Source organism: Delphinapterus leucas, unplaced genomic scaffold, assembly GCF_059928025.1.
Source record: "Delphinapterus leucas isolate spDelLeu-1000000601 "Yukka" unplaced genomic scaffold, BTC_Dleu_Yukka2 spDelLeu_asBTCV2_sq80, whole genome shotgun sequence".
In the NCBI taxonomy this organism is placed as follows: Eukaryota; Metazoa; Chordata; class Mammalia; order Artiodactyla; family Monodontidae; genus Delphinapterus; species Delphinapterus leucas.
The window spans coordinates 1089762-1110856 of record NW_028322289.1 but is presented as its reverse complement, the minus strand read 5'-3'; the positions used below and the strand labels follow the sequence as shown (position 1 = coordinate 1110856).

The following is a 21095-nucleotide window of genomic DNA, read 5'->3' as shown; positions in this document are numbered from 1 at the left end:
CGTCAACGCACAATAATAAACTGAAAACTGTGAGAAATAATGCAATTTAAAAGACCCCATCTAATACAATGTGGGGAGTACTGCTCCCAATAAAGCTAGGACTAATGGTAATGATTTAAAATAAACAAGGAGGAACAAGTAAGAAATGACTTATTTTGTACTTTTATACTGTAACTTCTAAAACCATTTATTTATGGTTAAAAATGCTTCCTTTTTATGTCAGCACTCTCCAAATAGCCATATGTTAGAAAAGTAGTAATTTTACAGTTGGCAGAAGGAAAAGCATATCAAAAGAGAAGTTAATGGAAAACCACAGTAAACCCTGAATCTTTCATGACTTCATAATAAATGACCTCAATTATACTCTCAAGAAAGCACAAGTTTCCTGCTCTATAATTAAGGACATAATGAGAATTTTACTGATAAATCATTTGACGTTGTCTCTTCCCACACAATGCGCTTTCATTTAACCGCCTAAAACAAGCGTACAAAACGAGGAGCATTAAATAAATGGATAGTTTCATTTTTTGCTGAGCAATGCACATGCTCTAGTTTAACATTCAAGATGATCAGAATATTAAGAGAAAGAAGAGGGGGCTATTCCACACAGAAATCTAAAGCAACATCTAAGAAGGTAACTTGAAAAGTACCTGTCTGTAAAGCATAAAGAGTGTCCCTTACGGTTTAAGTGATCAACAAAGAGCACATGGAAAAAACTGAAGTTGAATCAAAATGGCTCTGAAAACTGAGTTAATATTCCTTCCTGTAGCACCTGGCTTCGGGCACGTTTCTCTGCCATTTGTGGATTGGATCTTAAAAGTCAGGTCAAGCTTGGGTTTCCCTGGTGGCACAGTGGTTGAGAGTCCGCCTGCCGATGCAGGGGACACGGGTTCGTGTCCCGGTCCGGGAAGATCCCACATGCCGCGGAGCGGCTGGGCCCGTGAGCCATGGCCGCTGAGCCTGTGCGTCCGGAGCCTGTGCTCCGCAATGGGAGAGGCCACAACAGTGAGAGGCCTGCGTACTGCAAAAAAAAAAAAAAAAAAAAAAAAAAAAGTTAGGTCAAGCTTGACACAACAAGTTGGATTCTGCTCAAAGCGCCCTGCATCAATGTCCCCCATCTCAAAATCCATGACAGGGATACTGAGTGTCTGATTTCGGGACACTTTTTTCTCTCTTTATAACTTCTAATAAGAGAGATAAAAAAATTATAAACCAGCTTCTGATGCTATACCACAGGTATCTATTTTCCATTCTATAAGCATCTGGTCTGAAAGCAAATAATGAGATGAACAAACGTCAACAACTTAGGTGTCACAGTAATCTAACAGAATCTAGCCACTTCTCCATCTCCCCCAGACTTACATGACCACAACTCCTGTTTGTGAACTAAGCAATAGCACTTATCAAAGACAGAAACACTAAGAACCCAACAATATGTGCCATTAAAGGCCCTTATTAGTAGAAGGCAACCTACACCTTTTAATACTCTCCATGCCTATATACTGTATCTCCTCTAAGTAGGTCATTTGACAGTTGTTGAAGGAACAGCCCATTCTTTAATCACCTAATCCTAAAATGTACTACCCTTACCTTTAAGATATCAAAGGACTGCCAGTTTAAGATATATACAGCTTTTTTAGAACACAATTTGGCAGAAAGTAACAAAAACTTAAATGGGCATACCAAATAACCATTCCATTTCTGGGAATCTATTCCTCAGAAATATTAGCATAAGTGCAGGGGTTATATGTCCAAGGGTGTTCCATGCACCAACACCTATAACAGCAAAAACACTGGAGACAGCCTAAATTGCCATCAATAGGGAAACACCTTGCACTCACTAAATAAAAACAAAGTAAATCTGTATATACTGACGTACAAAGATATCTATTGTATACTACTGAGTGAATAATATGTATTATCTGTCATTTTGGTAAAAAAAAAAAAAAACCATAAAAAATTATGTGTTTGGAAGTATACAGAAAAAGATGTAGAAAAGATGGGAAATCCAACCGTTAACAGTATATACACCAATGGTGAGTGGGGAGTGGACAAAAAGGAGAACTTATACTTTTGCCTTATATATATCACTACAATTTAGATTTTTCTTACATAAGCATGTATTACTTCTACTATTTAAAATATCTCAATTTAAAATCAAGTAAAATAAATCATAATTTCAAAGAAATACAGATAGAGGAGTGTGACAATTTCTCTTGAACACACACACCTTTTCTGATGCAATTTGCAAACTTAATCACCTATCAATTTTGGACTAATAATTATAAGAAATCTGTAGCTACTGGAAGTTAGAATTTTTAAAAAAGTCCTTTCATTTTACATGATCTAAATTAAAATCTAAAAAACTGTACTGTGCAGCTTTGGATTCATTAGTAATAGCTTATAGCATTTAGTTTAATACCCACTCTTCTCTGATATGAACCTTGTCTCGGTCTTCTCTCACAGGGAATGGAGCTGGGAGGGTGGTCTTAATTCATTTGCACCAAGTATACCCCCGGACTTCTTGACATAGTCCTGTTCTCTGCTAATGTCATAAATGCTAAAATGAAAAAAGAAAAAATTAAATCATAAAGTGAATAGTTCTATTTCAGGCATATCTACTATATAAATAAATGTTTACTGAGCATCTAGTTTGCATTAGGTACAATTTTGTAATGTTTCCCTTCTTTGTCAAGTCTCCAGAGCTAAAGGCTAAATTTGCTGTATAAGAAGTAGTAACACACATAAATTGAAGTGGTTTTCCCCCAATTCTTTAATTTCTAAAGAAAATTTTCTTCGCAGAGATAAACAGGAATCAATTTTGCCTCATTGAAAAAAACCTTTCAAAATGCACAGATTATAGAACCACACCCATGTTCTACTGGCTGGAAATAATAAAATCAAATAGAACACAAATAAAACCTCTCCCCACCCCTAAATAAGTAATATTTGATTCACCCTTCATTAAACAAAACTATTAGTGATGACTATTATGTGCCTAGTACTATGCTATACCCTGCATTTTATCAAGACAAACGAGAAAAAGTCTCTATGATGAAAGTGTCCCGGTGGCCTGGAGATCTTAGAATGCGCTCACAAAATACTCCTAGAGTGAGTGTGTGACCTTTGGAAAGCAAGGGCTGTATCTCCTGGTGACAGTGGTCTCAAAGAGGAAAGCAGAGCTGGAAGTAAAGACCCTCCCAAACCAGATTACACTTGCAACTTAGAAAAGGAGTAGCAACAAAGGCACCATATTTTTAAAAACAATCCTCAGCTTCAGGAGCAGAGGAGGGAACCCTTAAGCCTGAAAACTGCTCTGTTGCATCCGTACACTGGGCTCAAACACATCTTCAGAGCTAGAATAAGATGAAGGCAGGGAGAGGGCATCTTTTCCTTTGTCCTCGGTGAGAAAGCTTTCCCAGAATTCTCTCTGCAGGCACCCCATTCTCAACTCATTGGCCAGAGCTGAGTCACACGTTTATTCCTAAAACAATCACTAACCAAAGAGAGTGGAATTACCATAATGAGCTTAGAGTAACTAAGAGTCACACAGCCCCCCACTCTCACCCGCCCAAGCTGCTCCTGAAGCATGGGATCACCCCAAAAGCTAGACAAAATTGTGGTTTGGGGGAAGGGAAGAAAAAGGGAGGTGATTACTGGGAAGGCAGTCAACAACATTATCACACTAAGGTCTCAACAAGTTAGTGGTAGGTCTGCACTAGAATCCTGGTCTCCTGAATCCCAATTTAATTCTCCCCTCTTGACATAATGAACGATATAACCAATATTGCTACTATTTCTAAAGAATCTTAAATATATTCACACAGTTCTACCTCAAATCCTTTTTGAAAAAAGGTGTACTATTATAAAACTATACATGCTATTTTTTGTAAAGTATACTGAATTTCTCAAATAATGAACTGCTTGCAGTTCCTCATGTGTATCGTGTTTCCACCTCTGCATTTGCTATTTCTATTGCCCTGAAAATGTATACACTAGTGCCCTTTTTTGGCTTATCATTTGAATACTTACTTAGATTTCAGGTATCAGTACCTCTCTGAAACCTTTCATGACATATCCCATCTCAATGACACTGGCTGTTGGTATCACTGGCTACCCACTGTATCATGTTCCAGATTCTCCCACATATCTATAGTACTGATTTCGTTATAGATTTTTCTTCCTGCCACTGGATTAGATGAAAAACTTTCTTGACTGGACCTTTATTTTCTAAATACTTTCTCACTCTTTTTGTCTAATTGTTGTGGCTATTCTATTTTTTAGGAGAGTTCTTCAGCTTTATTATCTAATCCTTTCTTGCTTCCTGAATAATTTCTCTCCCTTTTTTAAAAAAAGAATCTCTTCTTTTACGTAAGTTGTATTTTCTCTTTTCTTTTTAAAGATACCACAGTTTACAGATACTTCTATTTCTATTCCACCCATATTCCTGCCCTGAGAAGTACTTGGTACCTCTAAATCCTGAGCCTTTTCCAGATTCTGTGGAGGGAATCGGCTTGCTTCTCTTGTTGGCTTACCTCTCTTCAGCCTTCAGCATTCTCTAATCCACTAAATCATTTAGTAATTGACCACCTTCTTTTGTAGTTTCCCAAATGCTGATTTCATTTATCTTCTCCTTTCTCACTCTCTTGATCTTTGTGGATTTATATCTTTACTCTGTCACTATAATCTTAGTGGAATTTCCAGAGGAGTGTACAACTGGAGGTGTCACAGACATAACTGAAGTGTCTACTTAATGTAAGTCTTAATTTCTTCAATCAAAAAATGTGCAATATACCACCTACCATGGTAGCTACTATCACCATTATTTTTATTTTAACTTTTATAATTATGAAGACCTCATTTTATTTACTTATGTATTTATCACAGAACTAATTACATATCAAATCTTCAACAAATATTAATTTTAAAAGAATTAATTTTTAGTGTGTATTAACGCAATAACCATTTACTCAAATACATGAACAGAACAGTCAAAGTAGATCTTCAACGATTTCTTTCAGAGTATTTATCATGGTTTATAATTACATAATCATAATTATTTCACTAATGTCTATTTACCTAATAAACCAAGCCTTATGAGGACAGGAATCATGTCTGTTTTGTCTACTTGTGATTACCCAGCATCAGCCCAATGCCTGGCACGCAGTGAATGTTCAGTAAATATGTATTTGATAATTAAAGGAAAGAATAATACTTATGCAATTTAATCTGTTCCAAAACTCAGAAAAAGAGCTTCCCGATTCTTTTTATAAAGCAGTCAAATGCTAACACCAAAATCTGACAAAGAAAATACTAAGAAAGGAAACTATAGATCTCACGAATATTGATACTAAAATCCTAAAATATATGTATTGGCAAAGGGAATCCATCAGGACACTAACATAATAACAGAAGTCAATTAAGGTACATTTTAGGAATGTATGAATTGGTTCAATAAATAGGAAATCCATAAATTTAACTAACCACATTAACAGGTCAAAGTTATCATGAGGGGCTGCTGGAACATGGGATGAGGCAGGAGAGCCACATGTCAGACTGTCCAAAGGAAGTTACTATATACTTCTTTCCAAACAGATGACTTAGATAAGTTTTTGTTGCTGCACAGTATTTTTTTCATTTCTGTAGTATTATTTTGGCCATACTTAATCTACAAAACAAATTGATGCTTCCAAATAAAAGAAAGCTGTTCATTTAATGTAACACAGAAAAAATCCTACCATAAGTTGTTTAGGGGAAAGAAAAGCTGATAACAAAGGAGAAGTATGTATATATATACACAAAGTCTTAAGAACATATACTATGATTTAAACAATGGTCATCATCTGTATAATGCTTATCTGATGTTTTTCTTGTTTATTTGATTATGCGCCCACCACTAGATTATTAGCTTCATGAATACAGGAATTTATCCTTTTCCATGCTGTACCCCAGTGCCCAGAACAGTGCCTGGTACACAGTAAGGTTTCAATAAACATTTCATGTATTGAATGAATCAATCCATATTCCAAATCACTTCACTTCTCTACTTAAACCCTTCGCGGCTTCTCGTTGCCCCCAGAATACAACACACACTCCCTGCCATGGCCCTGTGAAATCTGACCCCTGCTTGCTTCCTCCACCTCACCTGATCCTCCCTCCTCTGGCTTACTACTACGGTCCAGCTACCCTGGTCTTTCCATTCAAGCTCTTTGCTCGTTTCAGGCCTTTGCACTTGCTGTTATTTCTGACTGAAACGCTCGCTCTCCTGTTTTGCCCTCGGCTTAGCTCCCTCTCTTCTTTGAGTGAAATCTCAAGTTATTCCCTCAGATAAACCTCCTCTGATCACCCCACCTAAAGTAGGTGTTTTCTTTAAATCACTCATTACAACATACAGCTATTTTGTCAATTTACTTTTGGGTGTGTGTGTGTGTCCATCTTCCCCAGCAGAATGTAAGGTCCACAGAGGCAGATACTCTTTGTCTTGCTCACAAAGACCTTCAGTACCCAGCAGAGCTCCTAGCACCACAGTACTCAACGCTCTACCAAGTTATCTTTGGGTAGGTCAAGTACAGGTAGTTCCTGTTTCATTCTTTTTACAGCTTTACGTATTATCTGAAATTTTACGTAAGCATAAATATAATCTGGGGAACTAAAGCTATTTTCATTTTGGAAAAAAAGATCTTCCATGGCCCTAAGTAGTAGCAAGTTAGTTTTTAAAATGAACACAAAGTAAATGAATGGAAATAGCATTTCCCATAAGCCAAAACAGTAAGAGACCCATAAGATAAAGCTTCTCTATTAAAAAATAGAAAATACTACAGAATGAGAAATGTATGATTTTTATAACAATTTTTAAGTTCTTAAAAATTTTTAAACTTTAAAAATTTCTTAAATTAAAAAAAGTCTACCATGTACAAAAGTTTAAATGTTTTCTAATGTCAAGATAATCACCCACAGAAAGAATAAAAACCAAGATACCCTTGCTATTATTTGAAGTGCAAAAGTCCATTTGGAATCACTGCTTTACAATTCAAAAGATTTCCTAAAATACTGTAAGTCTACACACACAGAAGAGTTGTAAAGAGTGATGCCATCTCTCTGGCAGTTCGGCAAGGGTTTCTCCACTCCACGCTCGCAGAATCCCATGAGTCAGGAGGCAAAGGCGCTCCGTAAACCCTTAAGTACATACAACCGTTTGTTCACCACCTACCTCGGCGGCCCCACCAAAGCTTCACTCCCCAAAGCCCCCTGAAGGTGGGACACCTAGTCCGTCCCTTCTCCCAGTCTCCTCGTCACCCAGTTGTCTGGCAGGCAGCTCACCGGCCAGGCGGGAGGCCCCAGACGCAGGTGTCTCCAGGAGCCCCTGGCTGGGTGGGGGTTAGGGCCGGCCCCTCCTCCTCACCTCATGGCGTGTGGCGGAGGGGGCTGTCCCTCTGCCCAGCTGGCCCCTCCGGCCCCCTCCTGCCAGCGAAAGCCAGTGTGGCGGGGGCGGCGCGGGCTGTGCCTTTAAAAGTCAACGAGGGCGGGTGGCGAACCGCGAGCCGCGCACGCGCGCACAGCCAGGCTACCTGGCCGTGCGCCGGGTCGGGGAGCCGCAGTCTGGTCCGAGGGCTGGACAAGCAGAGTGTCCTCAGTTCCCTGTTTCTGACGTCTCCCAATACTCTTAGGTGGACAGTTTTATTGTTATTTTACAACGATCGCTCCAAGCTTCAATTCCCTCGAAGGTCTTGCCTGCAGGTTATTCAGTAACCATTCTGGATTGCAAATCCTAGACCTAAACCGAAATCCATGTCTTTTCACCACAGTGACCCCAAGTTATTCTAACTCACCGCTGCTATAAAGCTTTCCCATTATTGTCTAGTAAACTCGCTGATTATAGTTTCATGGGGCTTTGCTGTGTAATTTACAAAAATAAAAGGTCTACTGAATATGGTTTTGGATACTCCATATATGCCCAGGAGATGCTGATACCAGCACCCAGGGTTGGGATGGGGTGCTTGTCCCTCCCACTAAGCCACACAGCCCTAACAAAACTCATGAAAAATAAAGTTGGAGTGTGTGTCTGCGTGTGTGCGTGTGCGTGTGTGTGTGTGTGTGTGTGTGTGTGTGTGTGTGTGTGTGTGGTGTTTGGCCTGATCTAAGGACGTCTTTCCTTTTGGCTTATGTTTTAACCAAGTAATCTAAGACATCCATATGCATTTCCTGGACCGTATCTGCACTTGCTAGCGGAAAACTAATCAGGAGCTCCTAGAGAATCATTGCCGCTATGGTATTGTACAAATAGAAAACATACAGGAAGACCTTAACTCACAAAGGAAATTACTTAAATTCATAAAGAATCACGTAGATTAATTACTATTGAAAATAGCAAAATCACTTTGCATATTTAACATATGCAATGGGAGAGCAACTGCCTTCTTCTTAAAAACTTTAAAAAATTATTTCCATTGCTAGGGGGAAAATTGGCTGCGGGTGGTAGTGGTGTGATGAATTGGGAGATTGGGATTGACATGTATACACTAATATGTATAAAATGGATAACTAATAAGAACCTGCTATATAAAATATAAAGAAAATTCAAAAGTAAAAAAAAAATTATTTCCATTGCTAAAAATCCCTTTGTACTATGATTGTTTCATTTAACTGTGGCTTACTTTTAGACTTAATATTCAATTTTTGAAGACTGTTTGAACATTTTCAAAATCCATTTCTACTATAAAAAAGATTTCTATATATCAGACAGACGCTTATAATCTTATATCATATTTTGTTTTCTTTCTTGCTATGCTGTGTAAAGAGTCAACAGATTCTTTGGAGAACATACTTTCCATATTCAAGATTATGCACTTTTTATTAGAATCACTTCGAAGTTGATATGGTGCCATTTTCAGACATCTGTATAAAGGAACCGGCCTTTGCTCTGGCTCATCAAACCACGTTTACTAATTTGTGCTTCAGCATTAAACTATCAGCCTGCAATGAATGGCTGCATTAAACTCATTACTGTATGTATACACTACAAAGATACTGTTAAGTAGTTTTGTCCTTCTTCCAAGAAAATCCTAAGACTAAATTTCTCTCAGGGTCAATTACATTTTAAGACCTGCTTTAGATTATTTTGATTATCACATATAACAAAAGGGAAAGTGACATCTAATCCATACCATAACAATGATTTTTTTTTAATCACCACCACCCCTAGATATATCCCATCACAAACGCCCTGGGCAGAGAATAGGCCTATTTACTAAAGGTGGCTCATAGAGAAGTGGAGGATAACCACAGGGTGAAGCAGGTGCTTCAACTGGTCAAAACAGGCCTCAGGAGTTGGGGTCTTGAATAGTTAATGAGGAAGCAGGTGTACCCAAAGGTTCTAAACAGGGTCTATTTCACCGTACCAAGGAGGGCAGAGTCTTTAACACAGAATATTACCAAGGGATTTAGTTATCCAATTAAGTGTTACTCAATTCTTAAGAGAAAACAGAAAGTATGCCCCAGACACTTCTTAGAAAATTCATAAATAAAAAGAGAGGCCAAATTTAAAAACAAAAGGCCAATTGAGTTAAACAATAAAAACCAAAAGCTAGTTCTTTTTTTTTAAAAAAAGATTTTTTTTAATGTGGACCATTTCTTTAAAACACTCTTTACTGAATTTGTTACAATATTGCTTCTGTTTTATGGTTTTTGTCCCCCCCCACCCCCGCCAGCCATGAGGCATGTGGGATCTTAGCTCCCCCACCAGGGGTTGAACCCACACCCCCTGCATTGGAAGGTGAAGCCCTAACCACTGGACCGCCAGGGAAGTCCCCAAACTGGTTCTTTTGGAATAAGTAACCTTTAGCAAATATAATCAATAAAGAGAAGAAATTAAATGTCAACAAAAGGAGGCTAACCACAAATACAGGGAAAAATTTCTAAAATAATAAATTATCACACACTATACCAATAAATTTGAAAGTTATAAAAATATAATTTACTAACATTGGTCTAAGTGGAAGAAACATCTGAATAGACCAATTACGATGAAAAAACTGAAAGAGTAGTTGCAGTCCTACTCCTCTCAAAAGACCAGTTCCAGAGTTTTATTGTCAAGGTTCACTTTTCACTTATCAGATTATCAAAAATCCACGAGTTTGGCAATGCAGTCTGTTGGCGAAACCGTGGGAAACAAAGGAAAAGAAAAGCAAAAGACCAGGAGAAAATATTTACTATGAAGGTTATAAAAGATTTATTTATACATTAAGACAAACAGATCAACAGAACATAAAAATGGAAATTCACAGTTTAGGAATTATGAATAAGTCAATAAACACATTTCAAAACACCTCCAATTTACAGACTTAAAAAAGCCAAATAAACCCAAGCAAGATAAATATAGATACAGTGAAACAGCAGAAAGCTAAAAACAAAGGGAAAAATATTAAAGCAGCCAGAGACAAGGAACTGAAAGACTGACAGGTGACTTTTCAATAGCAATAATGGAAACCAAAAGACAGAGGAATGAGATCTTCAAATTGCTACAAGAAAATAACTGCCAACCTAAACTGCCATATTCAGCAAAAACATCTCCCTTAAGTGATGGTGAAACAAAGACACTTTCAGGTAAACACAAACTAAGAGAGTTCATCTATTCTAAAGGATAGACTTTAAGCAGAAGGAAAATGGCCCTAGGTGGATGGTCTAAAAGATAAAACAATCAATGAATAATAGAGAAAGTAGCAAAAATGTGGGAAATATAAAAAAGGACTGACGGCAAAACACAATAACAATTCTAAACAGGTCTCCTTCTGTCTTGTAAGAATATTAAAAAAAAATTAAACTACATAATAATAACATGTTAAGTCATGAGGGGCTGAATAAAATTAAACTACTAAGGTTCTTGTATTATCTAAGAGGAAGGTAAAGATGTTGGTTATTTTTATTATTTAAAAAAATTTTTTTTTTGCGGTACACGGGCCTCTCACCACCGCGGCCTCTACTGTTGCGGAGCACAGGCCCCCGGACGCGCAGGCCCAGCGGCCATGGCCCACGGGCCCAGCCGCTCTGCGGCACGTGGGATCCTCCCGGACCGGCGCACGAACCCGTGTCCCCTGCATCAGCAGGCGGACCCCCAACCCCTGCGCCACCAGGGAAGCCCTACTGGTTATTTTTAGATTTTGAAAAGTCAAGGATGCATGATATTTCTAGGATAACTATAAAAAGAGAAAAAAGTATAAAACTTCTGAAATAATATACGGGGAAAATGAAATGATATAAGATATTAAATAGCTATTTTAAAAAAATAACAAAAAAGGAGAAAAAAGAAATATAAAACAGCCAGGACAAATAGAAAGCAAAAATAAGAGCAACTGTAGCAAATGTAAATAGGCTATATCCCAGCTAAACATGTTTGAAAATTGCATTAAAATTCCAACTGATGCTCTTTAAAATAAGCATATCTAAAGCATACACATGCATACAAATCTATAGCTATCTCAAAAATAGTTTAATAAATGAAAAAACAAAAAATAAACACAAAAAGAAATATATGATAAGACTTCCCTGGTAGCTCAGTGCTTAAGAATCTACCTGCCAACGCAGGGGACACAGGTTCAAGCCTTGGTCTGGGAAGATCCCACATGCTGCAGAGCAACTAAGCCCATGTGCCACAACTACTGAGTCTGCAAGCCAAACTACTGAGCCCACGTGCCACACCTACTGAAGCCTGCGAGCCTAGAGCCTGTGCTCCGCAACAAGAGAAGCCACCGCAACGAGAAGCCTGCACACCACGACGAAGAGTAGTCCCATCTCACCGCAACTAGAGACAGCCCGCACACAGCAACAAAGACCCGACGCAGCTGAGTATAAAATATAAACAAATAAATAAAAAAAGAATTAAAAAATAAAAACAAAGACATGATAGAGATAATCACAAAGCTAAAACAGGATTCACTAAAAAGACTAAGATCGATGATAAACTACAGGCAAGATGAATTAATAGAAAAGGAGGAGGGGAGTTGGGAACAGAAATATGCATTATCAGAAATGAAAAAAGGAGACATAATTACACATTCTTCAGACATTAAAAATAGGAAGAGGGCACTTTTAACAACTCTGTACCAATAAATATTACAAATTTAGACAAAATGGACAGAGTCCTAGAAAAAATCTAATCTACCAAAACTGACATAATTTTCTTTAAGAATCTAAGTAATCCTGCTACTATTAAAAAAATTAAATCACTAGTCAAGAATCTGCCACCACCAAAACTTCAAACCCAAGTGGATTCAATGGTAATTTCTACCACAACTGGTTATCCATATGTGAATAAAGTTAAAATTACAGCTATACTCCAAACTACCCACAAATAACAATTCTAAATATACAGACATGAAATAAGAATGTTTAAAATTAAGAATTACTAGCACCACAAAGAGAAAAAGAATTTGCAACCTACTTAACTGTCAAAAGATTAGTACCTAGAGTATGTAAAGAAGTCCCAAAGTTCAACAACCCAATAAAAAACAGAAAAATGGACAAAGAATATGAGCAGTTAGTACAAAAAAAGAGGGGGGAAAGACCTTTAAGCATATATAAAGATGCTCAAACAGTCCAAGAAAATGTAAATTCAAATAAACTGATACCACTTTTCACTGATCACACTCTCAAAACCTATAAATTTATAAGCATATTCCGTGAGGCGAGGTTTTAGGAAAAATAGTCACTTAGGTATACTGCAGGTAAGAGTGCAGAATCCAAGGAAAAGCAATTTGGCAATATTTACCAAAATTTCAAAAGCATTTACATATTGACCCAACAATCAGTTTTGGAAATTAACTGTATAGAAATCTCACATACAAAATGACAACTCTACAAAGTTACTCCATGCACCACTGTTTTGTTTTTTTTAATAGCAAAAGATTAGAAAAATATCAAATACTCTATCTACTACAGATTAGGTAAAACTGGTACAGCCACAAAGTAGAAAACTGCTTTTCCTACTCTATAGAATGAGTATGCTTCCTCTATACTGATTTGTGAAGACTTCTAGAATATGCTGAAAAGTGGAGGAAAATAAAGGAGCATAATAGCAGAAATTAGAGTAAGAAGGAGGAATATCAAAAAATACACTGGGGGAATGAGCTGGACAGGTACAGGGAAGAAGGACTTTCTTCAACGTATGCCTTTACATGTTTTTAAATTGTTTAAATAAATGATCCTAGTAACTTTTTTAGCAACAGGAAGAGTTCATCAACTAGTATATATAACATATTTCATTTTAATTCGTAGATATTAGTAAGAAAAAACAAGCAGCCTGTAGAAAACAGACCCTGAGTTTCTTTTAAGTAATCAGAGAAATGCAGTTTAAAACCACAGTAATATATCATTTCACTTCTACCAGACCAGCAAAGATTTTAAAAGTTGGACAATGCCATATGTAGAGAGAATGGTGAGCAAAGGGAGGTTTCATTCACAACTGGTGGAGTATATATCAGAATCACCATCTGGGGAAAGTTAGATATTATCTAATGAAATTGAACATGCAAATATCCTCCCAATGGATCTAGCACTTCCACTACAAATATGCCCGATCAACAGTACTGTGTATATGCACTTGGAGATGACTGAGAACATTTATGGCTCCACTAATTATAATGGCCCAAATGTTGGTAATAACCAATATGTTCATAAAGAATAAAATGGATAAACGTATAATATATTCTTAGAGTAGATTATTATACTTCAACAAAAACGAATGAATCACAGGAGTGGTTCTCAAAGTGGTGATGATAATGTAAGTGAGTTTTTGGTATTATATATTGAAATGTGCCATCATTTGGGAAATCTACATAATTCAGTGAACTAGTATCTTCCTCATGACCAATGCATGGGTGAAAGATCCCTTTAAAGTGCAAGCTACCAGACAAACATGTCACAAAGGAAGAAAACTACAGGCCAATATCACTGATGAACATAGATGCAAAAATCCTCAACAAAATACTAGCAAACAGAATCCAACAGCACATTAAAAGGATCATACACCATGATCAACTGGGGTTTATCCCAGGAATGCAAGGATTCTTCAATATACAAAAGTCAATCAATGTGATACACCATATTAACAAACTGAAGGAGAAAGAGCATATGACCATCTCAAGAGATGCAGAAAAAGCTTCTGAAAAAATTCAACACCCATTTATGATAAAAACCCTCCAGAAAGTAGGCACAGAGAGAGCTTACCTCAACATAATAAAGGCCATATATGACAAACCCACAGACAGCATCGTTCTCAATGGTGAAAAACTGAAACCATTTCCTCTAAGATCAGTAACAAAACAAGGTTGCCCACTCTCACCACTATTATTCAACACAGTTTTGGAAGTTTTAGCCACAGCAATCAGAGAAGAAGAAGAAATAAAAGGAATCCAAACCAGAAAAGTAGAAGCAAAGCTGTCACTGTCTGCTGATGACATAATACTATAGAGAATCCTAAATACTCTACCGGAAAACTACTAGAGCTAATCAGTGAATCTGGCAATGTAGCAGGATACAAAATTTATGCACAGAAATCTCTTGCATTCCTATAAACTAATGATAAAAAATCTGAAAGAGAAATTAAGGAAACACTCACATTTACCACTGCAACAAAAAGAATAAAATACCTAGGAATAAACCTACCTAAGGACACAAAAGACCTGTATGCAGAAAACTATAAGGCACTGATGAAAGAAATTAAAGATGATACCAACAGATGGAGAGATATACCACGTTCTTGGATTGGGAGAATCAACATTGTGAAAATGACTCTACTACCCAAAGCAATCTACAGATTCAATGCAATCCTTATCAAACTACCAAGGGCATTCTTCACAGAACTAGAACATAAAATTTCACAATTTGTATGGAAACACAAAAGACCCCGAATAGCCAAAGCAATCTTGAGAAAGAAAAACGGAGCTCGAGGAATCAGGCTCCGTGACTTCAGACTATACTACAAAGCTACAGTAATCAAGACAGTATGGTACTGGCACAGAAACAGAAATATAGATCAATGGAACAGGACAGAAAGCCCAGAGATAAACCCACGCACATATGGTCACCTTATTTTTGATAAAGGAGGCAAGAATATACAATGGAGAAAAGACAGCCTCTTCAATAAGTGGTGCTGGGAAAAACTGGACAGCTACATGTAAAAGAAGGAAATTAGAACACTCCCTAACAACATAAACAAAAATAAACTCAAAATGGATTAAAGACCTAAATGTAAGGTCATACACTATAAAACTCTTAGAGGAAAACATAGGCAGAACACTCTATGACATACATCACAGCAAGATCCTTTTTGACCCACCTCCTAGAGTAATGGAAATAAAAACAAAAATAAACAAATGGGACCTGATGAAACTTAAAAGCTTTTACACAGCAAAGGAAAACACAAACAAGATGAAAAGACAACCCTCAGAATGGGAGAAAATATTTGCAAATGAAGCAACTGACAAAGGATTAATCTCCAAAATTTACAAGCAGCTCATGCAGCTCAGTATCAAAAAAACAAACAACCCAATCCAAAAGTGGACACGAGACCTAAATAGACATTTCTCCAAAGAAGATATACAGATTGCCAACAAACACATGAAAGGATGCTCAACATCATTAATCATTAGAGAAATACAAATCAAAACTACAATAAGGTATCACCTCACACCAGTCAGAATGGCCATCATCAAAGAATCTACAAACAATAAATGCTGGAGAGGGTGTGGAGAAAAGGGAAGCCTCTTGCACTGTTGGTGGAAATGTAAATTGATACAGCCACTATGGAGAACAGTATGGAGGTTCCTTAAAAAGCTAAAATTAGAACTACCATACGACCCAGCAATCCCACTACTGGGCATATACCTGAGAAAACCATAATTCAAAAAGAGTCATGTACCACAATGTTCACTGCAGCTCTGTTTACAATAGCCAGGACATGGAAGCAACCTAAGTGTCCACTGACAGATGAATGGATAAAGAAGTGGCACATATATACAATGGAATATTACTTAGCCCTAAAAGGAAACAAAACTGAGTTATTTGTAGTGAGGTGGATGGACCTAGAGTCTGTCGTACAGAGTGAAGTCAGTCAGAAAGAGAAAAACAAATACCGTGCAATAACACATATATATGGAGTCTTTAAAAAAAAAAAAGTTCTGAAGAACCTAGGGGCAAGACAGGAATAAAGATGCAGACGTAGAGAATGGACTTGAGGACACGGGGAGGGGAAAGGGTAAGCTGGGATGAAGTGAAAGAGTGGCATACTACCAAATGTAACACAGATAGCTAGTGGGAAGCAGCTGCATAGCACAGGGAGATCAGCTCGGTGCTTTGTGACCACCTAGAGGGGTGGGATAGGGAGTGTGGGAGGGAGATGCAAGAGGGAGGAGATATGGGGATATATGTATATGTATAGCTGGTTCACTCTGTTATAAAGAAGAAACGAACACACCATTGTAAAGCAATTATACTCCAATAAAGATGTTAAAAAAAAATGCAAGCTAGACCAATAGGTTTTAATATCGCATAGTTTGAGAAGTTCATTGATTCCAAACTCTATACTTCAGCTAACCTTTAAGAAACTATTAGGTTTTGATGAGTATTAAAGAAAAATATAACTATTTAAAAGAATATTAAAATATTCCTCCCTCTTCTAAACATACAGCTCAGTGAGGCCGGATTTTTTCATATACTTCAACTAAAACAGTATATTGCAACTAACTGAATGCAGAAGCAAACATGAGACTCTAGTCATTAAATATATTTGCGAAAACGTAAAACAAAAACACTCTTGCCACTAACTTATTCTGGGTTTTGGAACCCAGTTATTTTTCATTAAAAATGCTGTTTAAGATGTAGTAGGTTTACTATTATTAGTAGTAGTATTTTTTAGAGGTATACACTTCTATAAGCAATACACCATATACTTAATGGTATATGTAAATATACCAATATCTACGTTTAAAATTGGTTGGTTTCAATATCTAATATAATATTGATCCACAATATGACCCACAAAGGATCTTTGTGGTCCTCAATACTTCCTAGAACTGTGAAGGAGTCCTCAAGTTTCTGAATTGAGCTATAGGTACATGCTTCAACAGGGATGGATCTCAGAAACATAACGTTTAACGAAAGTAATTCACAGAGTACACAATATGATTCTACTTAAAGTTCAAAAACAGGTGAAAGGAAACAATATGTTGGGTAAGGATACATATATGGTTGATAAAACTGTAAAGAAAAGCAAAGGGATAATTAACACAAAATTCAGGACGACCATGGTGATGGGGGCAGAGAATCCTTTGTTTCTGGAGAAAGGCACACACCAAAGGCTTCTAAGGTACTTGTGATGGTCTATTAAGCAGAGTACACAGATACAGTTTTTTGGTTTTGTTTTTTAAAACAGTATATACAAATGGTATATTTCACAACAAAAATTTTAACAGAAGAAACAAGGAGGCATACCTATCCTCTTAGAAGAAAAAACTCAAAAGAATGTCTCTTCTCAAATTAATCTATAAATTCAATGCAATCACAAACAATATCTATCCCAGCAAGATTTTCTACAGAACTTGAAAAGATGATTTTAAATTTCATCTGGAAGAAAAATGCAAAAGAAGAGCCCAAAACTTTTTTCAAAAGAAAGTACCAAACTATATTATAAAGCTACAATAATTAAAACAGTGTGGTAGTAGATAAATGGGTCAAAGAAAAGAAGAAAATTCAGAACTCAATTAAAAAAAAAAATCAGCAAAGTATATGACCTGGCCAAAAATGCTTAATTTTCCTACTATCCAAGGAAGATAAACATTTAAATGAGATGTTATTTCAACTATTAGAAAATTAGTAAAATATTACCATCCGGTGCTGGCTAGTGGGGAGACAAAACACATCTTTTGAGAAAGTGAATATAAAAAGGTACAATCATTTGAGGGTAATTTAATAGCATTATTATCCATCATTCTCAGAAGCAATCAAGTCTACGATTCATAGAAATACTATGATGAGCGCATGAAACACTGCTTATAATGGCAAAAAAATCACTGCAGCATTTTAGTTATAAGGGAAAACTTGAAAATAATTTAAACGTCCATCAGTAGAGGAATGAAAGACTCATTTGACAAACAGATGTCATATCTATTTAATTACACTAAATAGATATATCACACTGCATTTATTTAACAAACACTACGTCTCAGTTAAGTTTTTAGACACTTTGCAGATTTTAATTCACTTAAGCAACTATGTCTGGATTACAGGAGATGCTCCTGATACAGCTCTTTTTAAAAAAGAACTGGTTACACTTGGACAAATGTCCTGAAAACACAAAATTTCAAACACTGTTCTTTGTCTTCCTTAAAATAGTTGTGAACACTGTGTCACTTTTAATTTTTCTCCAGTCTGAGTTATTTACTGTTGTACTGAGTATACTGTATAGAGCTATCTGGTTCTAGAAGGCAGTTTTTCAACAGAAAAGTATTTTTACACTATTAAGGAATAGCAGCTTTGTTATAAACCTCCTGAGTAAGCTTACTACCAATCTCAGAGCCTATAATATTAAATATATCCAAACCCCTTTCCCCTTCTAATGCTTTTTCAGGGGAACACCGTGGGCCCTTGGATCACCAACGTTACTGCAATAACACCGTACGCTTGCACAGCACTTAACGTCTGGAATATATTTTCAAAAACCTAACTGTTCTAATTTTACCTTACAGGGAGAATAAAGGGTAAAAGAGGTGTATTTAAATATATGGATTTCAAATAGACAAGTGGTGATTAAGAGAAACTTGAGGATTTTCAAAGGATCTTCCCCCCAATTTTGAGGTTAATGTGCCACGTTCTCCCACAAATGCTGCTTGGTGCCACCTTCAGACAAACTGCTGGGTTGAATGGAGCAACCTACGATGACGCGCTACTTCTGTTTTCAGCTAAATGACCCTCCCTGGGGAAAGACCTCTTCTATGCCTACTTTAAAAAAGAAAAGGTCACACACGGCCAATGAAGTCTATGCAGAAGGAAAGCGGAGGTGCGGCCTTAACCAAGAATCCTTAGAAAAGTACTTCACTGCCAGTCCCAACCCAAGGAGCAAAGAAAGCTTCAGCTGGCCACTTCTTAACAACGTCCACGAGGATGCAGCGGTCCTCTCACAGGCAACTCAAAGGAAGTGCTGAACCGCCCTACACTTCCCGCCTCCGAAAGGGGAAACAGGAATTCTGACGCCTTACACACCTGGAAGACGCTGACTGACTAGAAACAGGTGCAGATCGGTGTGTTAGCAGCTGAGAGCGGCCACAGGTGGAGTCAGAGCCGAAGCAGCAAAGCAAAAGCGATTCTGAAAATCTCCGACCCCCGCCCCTCCCACCCAGAGCAGCGCTACCAGGCAAGAACGCGTGAGTCAACTCAGCATCCAGGAGAAGCATGCAAAGTCGACTGGAACTCAATTTTTCATTAAAAAATAAAATGACAACAACGAACCCCGCACAACCCGAGCGGCCACGCCGGGCACTCGGCCCCGGAGGACGGGCTCCTCTCGCCTGCCCTCTGGGTGGGCGTCCACGAGAGGCAGTCTCACCTGTCCTGTGCGCCGCCGCCGCCCCCGCGGACCGAAGATAAGCGTTCAGTTTCCTCTCCATGCTAAAATGCTGTCCGCGCCTCCACACGCGCTTCCTCCCCTCAGGCCCTCGAGGCCAAGCGTGACAGATCCCGTCGGACCCTGCCAACCAGCCGCGCCCGGGCCAACTCCCCGGGCCGGGGAGCCTTCGGGCCGCCCCTTGCAGCGACTCCCCTCCTCCCGGTTCCATAGGGCCCGCGTTCGCACAGGCTCGTCAGCGGCGCGCGGGACCCTCCACGTCGCAAACAGTCCTTCCTCTCCGCCCTTGTGCCAAGAAAGCCGCCCGGGCGTCGCGGGGCGGCTCCGAGGCGCTGGCGGGAGTGACGCGGACCCGGCGTCCAGGCTCGGAGCCTGCAGGCCTCGCCGCGCTCGTCAGCCAAACAAACGCTGCTCCTGCCCCAGAGGGTCATAGGAAGGCACGAACGCTGAAACTCCGCTCCACCTGAGGTAACAAGTCGACTTTCTCAGTGACTGACGCTGGAACCCGGAAGTAAAACCCCACGCCCACAGGAAGCGGAGGTGGGGGGAAGAGAAAGTGAAAACTGAACTGTGGCGTCCCTAGGAGGCAGGAGCCAATCGCTGGGGAGAAGCCGACGCGCAGGCGCGAGCTGCGGCCCTCGTCCACGCGGCGCTCACCTCTCTCCTCTACGCAGGCGCGAGGCCGCGGCGCGGCCCGGGATTGGACAAAGGATTCTGGCGGGCGCGGTTGCCCGGCGGGCGGAGCTGGGCGTCTCGCGGGGCTGACGCGTCACCGGAAGCGGAAGGCGCGCAAGGAGAACGGCGGAGGCGCGGCCATGACGGCGTTGAATGTGTTGGCGCGCGTCTTTCGCCTCACCGTTGGGAGTATTTACCTCCTTGAGTCTCCTGCTACAGCTGCCGCAGCGTCGCTTGTCTTGTCTTGCCCAAAAGCGACGTTTACGAAATCACGTTGATCCATGTAACATTTGTTTATGTGGTGGGTTCCCTAGGAAAACACCGCTAGAAGCTTCTATTCCATGCAGAGTTAAGGGAATAGCATTACTATAGCAATGCTGTTACCACAAATAGCATTACTTATACCAATCAGAGATACTAGGTGATGCACTTAACCGTGAGCCAGACACTGGGCCACACTATGGGAATAGAATAATTTACTCATTCAGTAGCATCTTTTATTGTTTACTGTGGCCAGGTGCTGAATTAGGCACTAAGATTACAGTCATGAATAAGCCAGATAAGGACCCTGCACAGAGTGGAGCTTATTCTAGAGGTGGATGACAAACAGTAACAAGTAACACCACCACCACCACCAGAACAGAACTTAATAATAACTGCAGTGAAAACAAGCCAGAAATGCTGAGGATGGGGTTGGAGGCTGGAGGCCAGAGCAGAAAAGGCAGAGCTACAACGTCTCACTGAATAAGGGACATTGAGGTCAAACCTCAGTGATAAAAACAGACCAAATTAGTTCTTGGAAGATGAG

The 21095-nt window shown here is 38.9% G+C and overlaps 1 long non-coding RNA gene across 1 annotated transcript; it reads right to left on the bottom strand.

Moving 5' to 3' along the window:
* Positions 1-272: 272 nt before the first annotated feature.
* LOC149743799 (uncharacterized) lies at positions 273-20261 on the bottom strand. Its single transcript, XR_016391786.1, has 3 exons — positions 19595-20261; positions 2427-2560; positions 273-1021 (listed from the first exon to the last, which is right to left on the bottom strand). It is a non-coding gene; the product is annotated as an uncharacterized LOC149743799 (long non-coding RNA).
* Between the last annotated feature and the right edge of the window lie 834 nt (positions 20262-21095).